This window comes from Brachyhypopomus gauderio, chromosome 2 (assembly GCF_052324685.1).
Source record: "Brachyhypopomus gauderio isolate BG-103 chromosome 2, BGAUD_0.2, whole genome shotgun sequence".
NCBI lineage: Eukaryota > Metazoa > Chordata > Actinopteri > Gymnotiformes > Hypopomidae > Brachyhypopomus > Brachyhypopomus gauderio.
Genome location: NC_135212.1, coordinates 24421157 through 24429404, shown reverse-complemented (window position 1 = coordinate 24429404; position 8248 = coordinate 24421157). Strand labels below are relative to the sequence as shown.

Genomic DNA, 8248 nt, shown 5'->3' with positions numbered 1-8248 from the left:
ATGCAATCGGTGATGGGGCGGGAGAGACCGTCCAGGCGCAGACGGCCCGATGGGCTGCACCGCGCCTTGTTGAACGGGCCAACGTGAGCCGCCCACGGACCTGAGCCGGCCCGGCCAACACCCGAGCGGTGCTTATCGGAGCATCTCTGGATCGTGATGCTTAGTTACTGCTGGGCAGCTGTATTTACCGCCTGCTGCACGTCACTGCCGCGACAGTCACGTGTGCTGCCTGGAATGACACACGTCACGTGGAACGCTTTATGTACATAGCAATCCCAGGGGAAGACAGATACCTGGTATTCAAGTGAAAAGGCATTGCCTTTCTTTTTTGAGCTGTAATCTTTCTGTAAGCTAAATGATCATGGAGTCATGGTGATCCGGTTGATTTAATGAACTTGCGATAGAGTAGCTGAGCGAGCTGTCCTCAGTGAGAGGCTGGAGGAGCAGACCCGTGTGGCTCTGGTGACTGGTGCCGCTCACCCCTGGTGCACTGTGGCTCTGTCTGCGGCTGCGCACGCTCAGGTTGTGATGAATGGCTGTATTTAGGAGACAGATTGTAATTGCCTCCCTCTAATTGGTACGTGAACACACAAAGCCCATTTTTATAATTGCACCATTTAACCTTTGGTATGCTGTTCAGCTAGAGCTAGTTTGACTCTGTCATGTCCTCTCTGTCCCTTTTCTTATTATTATTTAGTTATTTCTTTCCTCTTTTGTTCATCTGTCTATCTCTCCCTCTGTTTGGTGGTATCCCTGGTTCGTAACTCAGTGCCCTCAGTCAGCCGAGTGTCTTCAGTGATATCCACAATCCTAATGATGAGCCAGTTGGGATCTGCAGTATAAATTTTGATCATTGTTGATGTCCACTTACGTTCCTGCTCACACAACATTCCCCTAAAAAGCTCTTCCCATACTTCATAAAAGAAGGACATGAGATTTAAACTATTTGACACTGTTTAGTGTTACCTGCATTGTTTAGCAACCGGGTCTCTTTTACAGAACCAGTTTGAGTTGCTGTATGGGAGTGGGGGGGTCCACAGGGACACTGGTGGTCCATGTCCTGGGGGTTCACATCGTTTAGAAAGAGAAGCAGAGTAATGCAAAAGATAACTGATTAAGTCTCATTAATAAGTCTCATGAATAAGTCTCATTCTAATAGGGTTTATGCTGTGGTACAGGGTTTGCTAATTAAAACGACTTTTGGAAAGTACCACCAGCTCATATGTTGTCTGTAATTCAAGAAAATTTGAATGACATTTTATACGCCACAATTAAAATGTAGGACTGTATATTAAGATGTAACATGCAGTCATTTTCTATCTTTAAAGGTTTAAAGAGTGCAGCTTTTAGATGTAGGGAACAGAATTGGGGCTTTGTTTGGACTTTGTAAATCTGCTTCTCTGTGATCAATAGTATTTGCCTGCAATGTGAGGCTTTGATGTGGGACATAGACAAGGTCAGGCAAGCGCTCACCTCTGGAAGTGCTCCATAAATCCACCTGCATCCATCCATTCACACCCCTGGGCTGGCACACATCTCTGTAAAGAGCCATTAGATGTTTGGCTGGTCAGTTAGTGTGTGTAAAAAGCTCCATGGGCAGATGCCGCCTGCTTTAATGAGTAGGGGACCAGGGGGAACGCGAGTAGTTAACACTGAGAGATGCTGAGATCATTTGTCCCCCATGGTTCCTGACACTGACTTAATAGTTGCCCATTTTCAGAGCCCATCTTAAGTGCCTCTGCGGAGTCTTTTCACACTGTACCAGGCTGGAAGGTGCCGTGATAATCCCAGTTCTGTTTGCCACACACTGGCATAATTCTCTTATCACTGTACTCATGTTAATTCTAATGAATATATGGCACCGAGCTTGTGGGTCTTTGTCATTATATTCACAGCTTATCTAACAATATTCCGGTCTGTTTTTGTGCTACACGTCCTTAATGCTCACAAAGTCTACGTCCTTCCGCTGAATCCAAAACGCCTTCATCAGCAGTGCAGAGACTGCAGCTGTGGTATGCAGCGGCGTGTTTGTTGCGATGCTCCAGATCGCTGGGCTCTCTCCCGCCCGCCGAGACTCGCTCCTCTATTCAGACCTGTGGCCCCACTTCTCTCCCCCGTCCCCGTCCCGAGTCGTCAAAGGCGTCCACGGAGGCGCCTGACTTCCCGTCCCTCACGGACGTCCGGACCCATTGTTTCCTGGCACAAAAGTGCCCGTGTTGTAATTACCATTCGCACAAACAGCACAGTGCCTTCATCGCAGCGCTAGGCGTGTGCAGGGCGGGGCCGTACAAAAGCCAGGGCGTGTGGTTTGGCTTTGAGCTTCGGGGGAGGGGCGTCCGGCGTGTGCCGCTGTGGCCCGATGGCTGAATGTGTGGGGGCCACAGGAGCCGCCCGTCATTCACCACACGCACCAACTTTAATTAATTTTCATCGCTGCCTCCTCCGAGTGCTCTGATGGCGCTGACCCCCCCGCCTCTCCATCTGAATGGAGCCATCTCCTCATCTCCGCCTGTCAGAAGGTCAGCAGAACCGCTTCTCCCTGCTGGGGACCTCGTGTTTGAACAGAGTGGGCCCTAGAGATTATGTTTATTGTCCTTCCTTAGCATGCAAGTGAGCGTGTGTGTGTGTGTGTGTGTGTGTGTGTGTGTGTGTGTGTGTGTGTGTGTGTGTATGTGTGTGTGTGTGTGTGTGTGTGTGTGCGCGTGTGTGTGTCTGAGCTGTGTGTGCATGCGTGTGCTCCTAAACACAGGTACGCCATAATCACTGCATTCAGAGGGGTGGTGACAGGCTACATTTTGAAATAACGCTTTAATTTCACACTTCAATATGGCCGCCATGTTCTCCTGATTAAGACTATTGATTGTACATCTGTTAAGGTAAGGACTTCCTAGAGCCGGGACAAAACAGGCCCGCATCACTCTTCCTGGCATTTATTGATGGTCAGGGACATAATCTCAATTGCATTGGCAGTTGATGGAGCCATTGTTGGAAAATTCCATGGGAACATTATGAGGCCTGATTGTACAGCCCCACACTCTGATTAAACTGCGCTGATCCCAGACCTGTCCCGTGTCCGCTCTGATTCCCCCCAAAGCAAGTGACCATGGATAAGCCTGACTGGGGTGCATCACCAAACTTCACCCGATTCAGACCGAGCTTGCCGACATAGTGGATCCACTCGGTCTGCAAGTCTGATAATGCCGTGTTTGATGCTCCAACTCGCCTGCTGGGCCTTTGTGGAATTAATCAGCAAATACACAGTATGCTCTCTATGGAGTGTCCTGTCCTTATGATTGCTTTGATATGCCTTGTGCTTGAACAAGGCTCGTAGTCACTGGGCAGTGGCCCCACTGCTGGAGTGATTAACTAATGGTGGTGGCACCGTTAGATGTGCAGGAGGAAGGGTAGCACTAAAACCCCTTCAAAGACACCCACGCTCATCCCAGCCACTCCTGCGCTCAACCCCCATTAGCAGATGAAACGGGCCACCATCAGCGGGCTGGGACCCAGTCTGCCCTGCTACGCGCAGCCTAGCGCCTGGCTAGCCGTGCCCACACACCCAGGACCTTCCTTCTGACTGTTTGTAGGGTTAGGGTTATTCTAGGGTACTGTTCGTGCTCATGGTTTTATTAATCTTTCCTTTGGTTGGTTTTAACCTAAATTGCATTTAAACTGTGTTGTGCATATGCATTTATGAATGTGCACAACACATATGCATATGCACAGAATATGCATTTATGAATATGCACAACCTTAGCTACATTTCTTTTCACATTTCTGCCTTCGTGTGGCAACTATTATCTGTCCGAGGCTCTATACAGCATTGATTGCTGTCCAATCAGCATTGCCTATATTTTAGCGTCAGTTATAACAGAAGTTTATCCCGAAGTCTTTGAAAGTCCTTATAAACACTTACCTGTGTGCATTACAGAAATGTGTGCACTCCCATGGATCACCTCTCCTGCTGAGCAGGACACAGCCTGCGTGACTGAAGTATCATGATCTGTCTCAGGTCTTTGTTGTGCTAGGGGCGGTGGAACACTACCAGTCCAGTCACCAGGGCAACACTCTGTGTCCTTTAATTCGAATACTTTGTTGATTCTGGAACATTCCATTAACTCAAAACAAAATCAGATTGGGTTGAACACGTCAAAAGAATTACCCGACTGCAATAAAATTATTGAATGGATATGAAGCATGCCTCCTCCCTTGTCTGAGAGTATAAACAATACTTGTAGACTGCCTCCCATTACGAGCGCCTCTCCTGAGGCCTGTGGCTTCTGGAAGTAGTAAAATAGTGCTGTGGCCCGCAGGCACTCGAACAGTCACACCCTGTCCTGTCACTCATCGCTGTGGTGATGGAGTTGAGGCCTGTTTGGCTGACTATTCCCAGTTGAAGTGTGTGTGTGTGTGTGTGTGTGTGTGTGTGTGTGTGTGTGTGTGTGTGTGTGTGTGTGTGTGTGTGTGTGTGTGAGCCCACTGCCCCCGGCATGTCTCATTTCAGAGTGCTGTCACTCTCTGCTTCCCGGCATCTATTAACACTGCCATTATCATGCTAATCTACACTGTATGATTACATAAAGTAATTTATTCCCAGTTTTATTGCGTGACCATGCAGGGCTGAGCTGTGTCGTAGATAAGCGTAGTGAAGAGCCTCTCCCTGTTCAGCTCTCTCCCCGGTCTTGTGTAGCACCCTTCACATCTACACGTTGGGCGGCGGGCGCAGAGATGGCTGGTAGCTCAATAACCCGACCTGGTGCCGCCCGCTTGACTGTGTGTGCAGTTTGCTGAAATGTGTGCATGTCGCACGCCACTCCTGTAACCACAGTAACACCAGGGGACTTCTGGGCCTTATTGAGTATTGCACAGGTATCTTCAGGGAAGAAAAAAAACAAAAGAAGAAACTAAAAGTGGTAGGTGCTGTTAACTAATGTGAGAATACAGGAAGGAGAAGGTGGCGATAGGAGGAAGTGTGTACCTCTCACCGCCGTGCCAGCTGTGCTGGAGAGGAAGAGAGCAAGCAGAAGCCCAAAGTCTCTTTTTCTCAGTCACAGCCAATGCTCTGATTAGAAATGCAGAGGGCTGTTAAATTAAAACTGCATTACACTTATTAACATTTTAACTACTAACCCCACCTTCTGGAGCCAAGCAAGGACACGCTGGCAGTGGCATGTTGCAGCTACAGTCTGCCAGTCCGCAGCGAGGGCCAAGGTTATCCAGACCCACAGCTGTCCCACGGGGACACCGCCGGACGCTCTCCTGGTGCCCCCTGTGCCCGACACCCTCCCTGTCACTCCAAACACAGTGCGTAGCCCTCTGCCACATCTCCCAGCCCCTCTGCAACACTACTTGTTAATGGAATCCTATTTGTGCTCCTATTGGAGGGGCTAATGGTGTCCCTTTGAGGGGAACGCTCCAAATTAAATAGCGCAGATTCACATCTGTCAGACAAAAACCAGGAGGCTCTTTGTAATCAATGACCCAGGCCGGGAGAGGCTCCGTGGGGGACCTCTCCTCCATGATGGCATCAAATGTGAGGACGCACCAGGGACGATGGAATCTCCCTCAGCATGATCCAGGCTCGTGCAGGACTATCTTCCAGGGGGAGGGGGGGGGGGGCCAAAAGGGGTTAATGTACATTTATAAAACAGGGGCGTAAAATACTTAAGCCAGGGTCTGATTTATAATACCACAATATGACCGAACAGTAAGGGGAAATCTCCTCTTCTTTCACCATTCTGTGCAAATATTGCCGGCGGTGTTATGTTAAAGTGTTGAACCCCATTAATTTTATCACCCCCCCATCCCCTCTCTCTCTCTCTCTCTCTCTCTCTCTCCCTCTCCCTCTCCCTCTCCATCTTTGAGTTTTGTTTGGTGGAGAGGAGAGAGGGAGAGGGTAGCAGGGCCTCCTGCTGCTGTGGAGATTTTCTCCTCGTTGTTAATTTTCCCCGCTCCATATGGCGCCGCAGACTCCTTACCTGCAGGCTGTAGCAGCCTGGCGGGTGGAGACGCGTGGAGACGCGTGGAGACGAGAGGAGCAGAGAGGAGAGGCAGGCGGACTGGAGCCTGAGCAGACAGCCAGCACACATCCTCGGGCCCAGACTGTCATTTACGCAGCCCTGTGCATCTGTGTGTGTGTGTGAGCGTGTGTGTGTGTGTGTGTGAGTGTGTGTGTGAGTGTGTGGCACCAAGCCTTCCTTCCTTTCATGCTAACACACCCACACACAAACACACACATCTCGACACTAATTCAAAAACGCCCACCTGAGACCTGCAATTCAGCAATGTGCCTGTTTGTTGGTAGTGGTGGTGGTGGAGGAGGTGGGGCGTAATGGGGAGAGAGGTAGAGGGGGGGAGAGGAAGAGGAGGAGAGAGTGAGAGGAAGAGGGCTGTGTCAGGCAGTCACAGTTAGGGGCCTCTGCCGCCCATCTTCCCCATTCTGGCAGGTCAGGCTACTGTAACCACAGTGTGCTCAGTGTGTGCGTGTTCTTGTGTTCTTGTGCCTAAGCGCATGCATGTGTCTGCGTGTGTATGTGTTTGTGCATTTGTATCTGTCTGTGTGTGAGTGTGTGTGTGTGTGTGTGTGTGTATTGCCCTGTGGCAGAAGGCTACATGAGGAAGAGGTGGGTAGTGTTCCTTTTGTTGATGGAGAGGAGCAAATGGATGGGAGGATTTCATCCTGGCTTGTCATTGATTAGAGGAGGCTCTTTAATTCCCTCTCACCCCATGGTGGGATGCATTTGCATGTTCTGGCAGGAGGTAATGGAGTTTTGTTTTACGATTCGCTCTGAAAATCCTTGAAGACATAAGACATGATCTGATGCATATGCAGCCGCCAGCGAATTGCCTTCTGATTGATTGTTCCTTCTTTCCCGTTGACTTTTTTCCTCTCTCTCCTCTGTCTCACTATATATTTTTTTCAAAGTAGCTTGTTCGGCATGGTGTGATATGACTTTATGAATATATATGAGACAAGTTATCTGTCATGCTTTTGCTATATGCATATACTAATATTGTTTTGATCATGTATGCCATGCACAAATATGGACATCTGTTTAGAAAGAGAAAGATACCTTTAGCATAAACTATATGTAAATGACTGGTTGAAGCATGGTTGAAGCATGGTTGAAGCATGGTTGAAGGATGGTTGAAGCATGGTTGAAGGATGGTTGAAGCATGGTTGAAGCATGGTTGAAGGATGGTTGAAGCATGGTTGAAGGATGGTTGAAGCATGGTGAAAGATGGTGAAAGATGGTTGAAGCATGGTGAAGGATGGTTGAAGCATGGTGAAGGATGGTTGAAGGATGGTTGAAGCATGGTGAAGCATGGTGAAGGATGGTTGAAGGATGGTTGAAGCATGGTTGAAGCATGGTTGAAGCATGGTTGAAGGATGGTTGAAGCATGGTTGAAGGATGGTTGAAGCATGGTGAAAGATGGTGAAAGATGGTTGAAGCATGGTGAAGGATGGTTGAAGCATGGTTGAAGCATGGTGAAGGATGGTTGAAGCATGGTTGAAGGATGGTTGAAGCATGGTTAAGGATGGTTGAATCATGTTTGAAGCATGGTGAAGGATGATTGAAGAATGGTTGGAGCATGGTAAAGCATGGTTGAAGCATGTTTTCCTTATCGGTCCTACGAATGTGTCCTATCCAGTGCCACTTTTTTCTAGGATTTGGGATTCTACTGTCCTTTGTCCAGACATCTATAGATGGAACTATATATTGGAACTTTCCACTCTTTCAAAACATTTCATTTGTAGTATTTGTCTAAAAGATTTGTTGGTGAACATGTGAATTTTTTTAGCACTTGTATCTGTCATTCTACATGTGTCTGATCCATACAGCAGGTCCAAATTCAAACTGATGTTAAAGATCTTTATTTGGGTCTTGTTGAGTATATATATTTCCACACGGCCTGTTGTGCCACCTTCATCATCTTCATTCATCTTCTGATGTCATCTGTTGGTCCTTTTTCATTGCACATTTTGAACAACTTGGCTTTATGGTTGTTTATTTGAAGCTCGGCACTCTTCCCAGTCTGTTTCAAGGTGTTGGTCTTGTTTTGCATGTCCTGTAGTCTGTGGGACAACATGACCAGGTCAATAGTGAATTCCCTATCCTCCAGATCTTCTGTCAGGGTCCATTGAGTTCTTGTCCCTGAAGAGGTATGCGCTTCCCCGGTGATCCAGTCCAGCACGACGTAGGAGAGGTAAGGAGAGATTTGTGATTATGGTCATAACTTTTTCTGG

The 8248-nt window shown here is 48.2% G+C and overlaps 1 long non-coding RNA gene across 1 annotated transcript; it reads right to left on the bottom strand.

The window, feature by feature from the left end:
- Window positions 1–404: 404 nt before the first annotated feature.
- Window positions 405–4019, bottom strand: LOC143508811 (uncharacterized). The gene is made up of 4 exons (XR_013129489.1): window positions 3917–4019; window positions 1474–1538; window positions 967–1060; window positions 405–832 (listed from the first exon to the last, which is right to left on the bottom strand). It is a non-coding gene; the product is annotated as an uncharacterized LOC143508811 (long non-coding RNA).
- Between the last annotated feature and the right edge of the window lie 4229 nt (window positions 4020–8248).